The sequence below is a fragment of the Xiphias gladius genome, chromosome 24 (assembly GCF_016859285.1).
Source record: "Xiphias gladius isolate SHS-SW01 ecotype Sanya breed wild chromosome 24, ASM1685928v1, whole genome shotgun sequence".
NCBI lineage: Eukaryota > Metazoa > Chordata > Actinopteri > Istiophoriformes > Xiphiidae > Xiphias > Xiphias gladius.
The window spans coordinates 3,983,900-3,992,735 of NC_053423.1; positions in this window are offsets into that span (position 1 = coordinate 3,983,900).

An 8,836-nucleotide genomic window follows, 5' to 3' on the forward strand; every position below is an offset into this window, starting at 1 on the left:
TTTAATATGAAGCAAGGGCACTAAGAATTGTTCGGTTTGCATTAGCAGTAACTCAGGAGTAGTCTCATTTGACAATCCCATTTTTATGGAAGTGCAAAACTAAATGGCTGAAGTACCCCTTTAATTCAACTCTGCTCTCCTAAAACTGTTGTCAATCAAAACAAACAGGGAGCTGTGAATTACATGATATTATGAACATTAAGAGTGATGCATTTGTAATTCTGCATAAGAAAATTGCAGCAGATACAGCAGGTTTTACTAATAACAAATGTCAGGGCTATCTTTAATATTAATAAGTCCAATAAAAACAGGCTTGTCATGTAAATCATGACAAACTTGTGACTTAAAAATCAATCAAGCTTCTGTTCCACTGCAGGGACAAATCATAGCAGTAGACAAAAACCTCAGCTTTATGTAGATCGATGAGGAGACTGTAACCTTACTCATATTAATAAATGAAACCAGAAAACAAGAAACCAGAAATGCCAGATATCATTCATGTCTGGTACATGGTTTTCGTTCGTTTGAGGCCTAACTAGAGCTCATCTTGTCACACCCTCTTCTCCTGCAATGGTTTGGCACCGGGCTATGAGTAATTAATTGTTGGTACACCATAGAAGGACTCGATGTTTTGCAAAGTGAACTAGCAAATAAATAATGGGTTGTAATGAGTCAGTCTGCTGCAATGATGCAAGCACTGATGAAAACATTTCTCAAAACATGATGCACAGGAGAGAAATATTAATATCCTCCTGTTCAATGTTTTCTTAATTCAGTCACACTGCGTTAAAGGAGATTACGCAGTGCAACAGTACCTGCCTACGGTTCTCAGATCCGAACTGATCAAGTTGTTGCTGTCAGGTCAGGTCTGCAGGTAATTCAAATCAAAAGTAAGTCTAAACTAAAACACATACAAGGAAAGTCTCAAGTCTCGGGTTCACAGCTCCGGCTGTTATATTCCATGTATCAGGTGACAGGAGTAATTCCGGTACCATGACACATTCATTTTGAATAGGCAAAGCCAAGTCAGGCTGACATTTTGTGAGACAAGATGTGTAGTGTAAGCATGGAGCAGCTCTTGGACAGGGCTCAAATTACAATGAGAAAACGGGTGGTTTATGGGGGTCTGGGATGGTTTTGCATTTGTCACAACCTGGCTTAAGTGGTTCCAAAATGTATTTAGTGTAGACTGCGAAGTAGAACAAACATCAAGTAAACATCCTCCAGACATTTTTTTTTTTTGTACACCAATCAGCTGCAACTTTAAAAGCAGTTACTGGTTTTAATGTGGTGGTTGATCGATGTATATCTTTCACAACAGAGTTGCCTCTGTTTGGTCTTCTGTTCAATTTGATTCATTTTCACATAGACTTACACTGCTCATTTACTAATGAACCAGGTCTTTTGAGTAACAGTTATGTACAGTTTCTTATTCTGTCATCCCCCTGGTTGAAAAGTCAAAGAATACAGTCAAAACAAACCTGAGCTCAGGCCCTGTATGTTTAGATACTGTAAGTATGATTTGACTTGTTTGCACCTTTTATTTACCTTTAATTTACCCTCTGTGCTGCCTATGCCACTTAAGAACACAAAGAATTGTGAGCCTAAACACAAACCCTTGCATTCTGAGGTTGTCTTGGTCATGACAACATTACACTTGCATTCCTACTCAATGTCATTGCAGACATGTACAGTATTTTCACCAAAGTCAGAAGTCACAAAAGTTTGAAGGGTATTGTTCTCACCTGGCAAACATACTGAAATTAAAGAGTAGAGGTTTCAATAGCGAACATTCAGCGATGTGTTTGAGAACTGGACTAGTGGAACATAAAGTAAAACTTATGTGGAGCAGGACTTGAGCTCCTTATAGGGGTACACAGTTAATCATATAATAAGGTTTCTGCTCACACAGTTTACTTCCACTAGTGAAATGATGATTCCTTGTTTTTTGAGTACCTGCTCTTGTGCATCAAGTGAAATGCCCCCAATCTGCAGCTAATCTATCAGATCAATTGCAGGTTGTACTGTAGTTTAATAAAATTACGATTAACTTCCCAGCTAGCTACACATAAAAGCAATTTCATTACACGAGTGCAATATAATTGAGTTCTTTATGGAAATTATTTTAATTATGCTTAATGCTTTGGTGGTATTATAATGTTAAAGTTAACATTAATATTAACATTAATGTGGTAATATATTAACACATTAAACAAATTTATGAATGATTAGTTATTGATTAAAAAAGAATAGTTTGTGAAATTAATATTATTTCTTGTCAATTTAAAGCTGCATTAATATTTTTAGGACTTGTTTGTTTGTTTGACACTTGGGGAAGAACTCAAAACCAAGCTAAAAATGAAACATTTCACGTTACGACTTACACATCAAGCCAACACAGAACAGTATATTTCTGTAATATTCACTCCTTTTAGCTCTGTTTTGGTATCTACCAACTCTTGAGAAAAATGTCTAGCTCTGTAGCTGCTAAATGCTGCACCGCTGCTTGGGTGGCTGGGGTTCAGGGGGTAGAGTGGGTTGGATCCCCGCTCCTCCGGTCCGCATGTCGACGTGTCCTTGGGCAAGATACTGAACCCCAAATTGTCCCCGATGTATCGTGTGTGTGTGTGTGTGTGTGTGTGTGTGTGTGTGTGTGTGTGTGTGTGTGTGTGTGTGTGTGTGTGTGTGTAGAAAGCGCAGTATGTATAGAAAAGAGCGCTGTATGAGTGTGTGTGTGAATGGGTGAATGTGGCAGTAGTGTAAAGCACTTTGAGTGGTGGAAAAGACTAGCTTATCGCTATATAAGAGCGGTCCATTTACCATTTAGCACGTTCACCAGGTAGTTGGTAACTTTGTCTATCTGCTGTTTTGGTGCCACACAGGTAGCACAGGGCTTTATTGCTAAAAATACCTACTTGCTTCAGCCTTAAATGAGATTGATGAGAGCCTTGACAGTGAGCCAAAACAGTAAAGTTGCGGGCTATAAAAGCAAAATAAGTAGCTGAAAGATGCTAAAATGGTTCCTGGAACCGTGGAAAACTGTAGAATCAGGTGATAATTCTGTTTGGTTTTGCCAGTACAACCGACAACTTTCAAATTTCACACAATCAGTTGACTCATTGTAAAAAAAAAATTAAAATAAAAATTTTGATTAGTGTAGCTTTAAAATGTTGAAATACATATGATATTACCAAAGATGGACAAATAATTGTGATCTCAGTACTGAGCAGTGTAATCCTGATGATCATTTGAGCCATGTAGCTATGTAGCCTAACCTCAGATGAATGATATGAGATAGCTAGGATCTTCAACTTCATGCTACATGTCACTTAGCTGTCTGAGCATTTATTTACCAATTACATAACTGTTCCATACCACAACCAATTTGAACTGTTTTACTTAAAATATTGCTTGGGAAATACCCCTCTTCACTTTCTTCTCAAAAGCTAAATTAGAAGATCTATGTCGCTCTCATGCCTGGGCATTAAGTATAAGGCTAGGTTTTTGGTTTGTTTTTGAACTTTGCAGAGATCCAGGTTACCTGTTTCCCTCTGCTTCCAGTATTTATGCTAAGTTAAGCTAATCGCCTCCCGATCAAGCTCTAACATGTGAGTTACTTCTCATCTAACTCCAGAAAAGAGAGCGAATATGCATACTTCCCAAAATTATGAACTATTCCTTTAAGGCTTGTCCTCATAGCTTAGTGTTTTGTCAGTCATAAATATTTCAAAAAACATACCGAAGCGACGCACAACAACTTCAACTTCAAATGTTTTATTTTTCTGTGGCACATACAGTAGGTCATAGCATACCAAATGAGCAGAATATTGTAAAGTATATTCAGGTTAATATTGTACTGTGGCTAAATTAAAAAAAGCCCTAGCTCTGGATGAGCTAACATGAACTGGTCAGTTAGTTGAATTACATGATTACAGGCTTCCTCCTCTGCTACACTCGGAATACTATTTTTGACACTGAAATGGTGGCCACGTTCAAGTTGAAAGTGAATTCTTTGAATTTCTTTCCCACTGACTGTTCCACTCACAAATTCATGGAATGAGAATAATGTCAGCTGCCTGTGGATAAGAAGTTGCTGTGTACAGTGGTAGGTAATCCACTCCTGGGGATGAGAGAAAGTGTTGAGAGACTATTGGATGTGACCTCCTTTCTTGGCTTCACTATTGTTTCTTAATGCACATGAGAGCCTGGAAAGCCTCTGCTTTGCATTACACTGTTTTTAGATTAAGACAGCAGAGTGAAGTGTGTGTGTGAGCCTGTAACCGTGTGTCTCCTCTTGTCAGAATCCATCATACTGTTGTAAAGGAGCTACAAAGCTTGCAACAGCTACGGACCCCAGTTTAATCACCTCCCCTCATTGTCTGTCGCGGGCTGGAAAAAGGACTGGATGGAAAAAAGATTGCTTTTCCTTTCAACAAACTGTCACCTTGTGGGTTGCTGTTGAGCAGAAGTGCTTTCAGGAGGCTAATAGGCAGCTTCTGGTGTCTTCTTTTCTTTTTCTTTGTGGAATGAATGGTTGTAGTTGTAGAGGTGGTGGTGGTGGATGGAGGGATGGCAGGAGGGATTTGTAACCCGAGGAGAGGTGCATCCCTAGGGTGTTAAGTTTAGAAAGAGGACAAGAGCTGGAGAGGCGGAGCGTGAAGAGAGGGTGAGATGCAAGCAGAGATAGTGCAACCTAGGATGAGTGTGGGGAAATTATCTGATTGGGTATTAATGACAACAAGAAACAAGAAAAAAAGAAGGGCAGCTCAGAAAAGCTAAGGCTAGACTGCGAGGGTTGGGCCTAAGTCAATGATTACTGCTTTGACTTTGATAAACACTTCTGTCTCTCTCTCTCTTACACACACATATACACACACACATACACACACACACACACACACACACACACACGTGCAGTGTATATATATTTTTATGCACATGCACAGACACACTCTCGTGTCATGCTCACTCATGCACGTCTTACATGAAACAACACACCACCGATATATACAGTATCATGTCGATATTGACAATAATTTGTCCAAAAGCTGATACCACTCAGTGTGTTTGTGTGTGTACCCTAAGTCTAAGGCAGCACTGTGATCAGGTTCTATACGATTATAATAATTTTTTTTAAGGAAATTTTAAACACATTCAGTACTGAATATTGCTACAAATTATCCACTACTGTCAACCCACAAGTTGAGTCAGTCTTTAACAGACCCTTATCAGTCGAACCCTAAACAACACACAGTATGTCACCCTGCTCTCTGCATGTACATAGAGTAATTCTACACTCACAATAGCACGTGTGCACCCAGTCCATGAATCATTAACCATCTGCTGGCTGAGTGGAATGAGGGAGGGAGAGAGGGGTGGAGGGGTGGATGACAGAGAAAAAGAGACAGAGGGAGAGAGCATAGAACAAAGTCTGCTTTTTTATGGCATCTCTAAGACCCAAAACAAAGGATCTGTTTAGTTGCCTGCAGCATGATGGGAAGATTAGGATGAGAAAGGGGAGTGTTGGTTAGGCAAGAACAGAGAGGTCCAGTAATCAGTTATGGTGGTTAGAGGAGAGGTTGCTCATGATACTGGTACTTCATTGTCATGTATTGTCTTTCACTGTAATTTGGTATGATTTTTATATATGTGAATCATGATGCAAAATTGGTTGTGTAAATTAAGGATTTCAGTTTTACAAAGTCAGATTTTTCTGAGAATGGTTCTTGAGAAACCAGTCCAGCCAATATACACCAATCAACCACAACTTTAAAACTAGTTACCAGCTCTAATGTTGTGGCTGATTGGTGTATCTGCTGACATTAGCTTACTGCCGATATATCGTATCAGTGTACAGTATGTCTACTGATAAGTAGCAAGAAATGGCAGTTGGAAATGCCAAGGATAGGTTTGAAGTAAATTAAAAACAGGGTCTACATGACATACAGTAGTTTATCCACTAGAGAGCACTGAAACATTTATACAGCTATGCTAGCGAAATAGCTCTAGGGATGGCAACGTCAGTCAATCAGTCCATCACTGTGGTCCAGCTCCTGAAATGTCTTAAAAACTATCATAAGGTTGGTCTTTAAATTTTCTACAGACATTCATGGTGCCCAGATAGCGAATCCTACTTACTTTCATGATCCTCTCACTTTTCCCTCAGTGTCCCCGTGCAGTTGACATATGTGGTTAAGAGTGAAATATCTTCACAAGTATTGGATGAATAAATGTAAATAAATGCAGATTAGCTTAACATAGTGCTATACATAGTGCTATCATTTTTACCTGTGATCACTGAGAGAAATTTGATTACACTAGTGATTTCCATTTAAGGTTAATTGGATGAAGAAGGTTATAAAACAACCCACATCTTTCTCAGTTTTGGCCTGGGTTGTTTCTGATGCAACATGGCTCCGCGTGGTAAGGAATTGCCTGAACAAGTAAGAAACCAGATTCTGCATCCTCAAAAAGATGGGAGAGGGTATAAGAGCATCAGTAGCTGAAACGCAGCTGCAGCATTGGTTAGGAGGCATAGGAAGAGCCCATACTACCGATTACAGAAGGCACAGCTGTCATCTTAAAATGGCGCCATGCACAAATTGCTTTTCATGCAACCTTGCATTGAAAAACTGACGGTTAAGTGCTTCTGGCTTGGCACGAGAATTATCTGTGGAAATTGGCGTTTCAGTGAATGATGAGACGGTGCGAGGAACATTGTATGAAGTCAACCTCTATTGATGGCGTCAAAGAAGAAAACAATTGCTCACAAAATGGTACAAAACTGCAAGATTAAACTTTGCCAAACAACACTGAAAGAAGCCTGATGAATATTGGCAGCACATTGTTTGGTCAGATGAAACCGAAAGGAATTTGTTTGGATCAGATGGGTTCCAGTATGTTTGGCGTGGACACAGCCAGGACTACCGCAGTGACTGAAACATGTAGGTGGGGGTGGGCTCATATAATGTTGCATGAGTGCAAAAGGTGTAGAGGAGTTGATATTTATAAATGCCAATATGAATGGAAGTTTGTGTACCAAAATACTGAATGAAAAGATGATCCTATTCTGAAGACGTTTGGCGGGACAGAAATTTTCCCACAGGAAAATGATCCCAAACACGCTGCAAAAATCACACAAGAGTTGTAAAGAGGAAAAAAGCAAAAACGATGACCTGCCCAACTATGTTCCCCGACTTGAATCCAATAAAACGCCTTTGGAGTATTTTAACGCGGGAGGTAGAGCAACAAAACCCCTCCAGCAAAGAGCAGGTGAAAACAATCATCTGTGAAGAATGGCAGAACATCTCAGATTTGTGTAAGACTGGTATCGTCCATGCCCAGGAGGGGGAAAAAAAAAAAAAAAAATCTCACTAATGAAGGGTGTAGTGTCTTTTGTTGTTTATCGGTCTCTATGAACATTTCAGTATGGTTTAGTCAAACATTTCTGTTTCTCAAATTAATTGGCTTCATTCTTCTTGAGCTTAGTCTAAAAACAAATAAAATTGTATTAAAGGAGGACAAAGCAAATCTAGAGAAAGACTGTTGATATTTGAACTCAACAGCAAAACAAATACCCCCCCCCCACAGACACACACCACCACCACCACCACCAACCCCCCAGTGCTCCTTCAGCAGCTCCACCCTCCAAATTCATGGACGTGCATTTCCAAGGCAACAACACAATGGCAGAATCCAGAGCGTCTTATACGGCGTGGAAGTGGATACTCTTTCTCATAGGTGAAGTAAAACAAAAATAATATATAATGTCATCAAATAAACGACATGCAAACAAACACAGCATCCAAAACACAACAGAGTAAAAACTAGCGAGAGTTAGTTTTTTAGATTGTTTTTACAAAACTGCAGTGACAGAGGAGAGGACGGTAGGTTTCTGTCTGACTGTTTGGCATGTCTGGTCCTTCCAGGTGTCAGATGACACAATGGTAAACAGCGCAACTGATTTATGTTGCACTTAAGCAACAGCACTTATGTCTACAATATGGCAGTTAAGCCATTTGGGTTAGCCTCCTATTACAGTGTAAAATTTAAGGCTTAAGTCAGACATGCAGAAGCTGACAGCAAAGGTTTCACTTTACAATCAAAAGATTTATTTAAGATGGATGTCAAAACTAAGCCAAGAATAAGGCAAAGTCATTCTGCTCTCAACACAAAAGGGGGAGCCCTGTCATGTCTCAATGCATATTGGTCCTGCAATTCTGTACTACCATTCATTCAATACCATTCAACTGCATCAAATGTCCTGCAGTTTTCTGTAATGATGCGACTTCTGTTCGTTTTATTGTAGTCCTTCACATGACATACTACACTGTTTACTTAATCTTTGCTTTGACTAAAACTAGTAGGATTGCTGCTGACAGACACTTATTCCATTTGTATTGGGAGCACAGTGACTTTGCTTTTGTTGCTTAGTCTTATAGTATTGTTTGATTCTGGATTGTTGATATGATAACGACAGAAGACATTGTACAACTGTTTTCACAGACTGCGTGATGAGTAAACTGATCTTCATGAGTAAAATTGGTGGAGTGTCCCTTTAGGCACACAAGTTCATTCTTGGCCTTGGAAAAAGTACTTGTGATTAAAAACTCCCATCCAAGGTCCATTTACTAGTTTTTTCCCAGCACCATCAACAAAAGCAACAATATCTCCATGGTCAAGAATGAACTTTCATGGCTAATCGTGATTTAACTTCTCAACTCAAAATGTACCAAAAGGATATCAGAGCACAGAGGAACATACATTGCCCTCTGATGTTTGAATTACATCACTAAACAGTTTCTTCCAAGATAACACAATATTAAAGCGTGAAAAA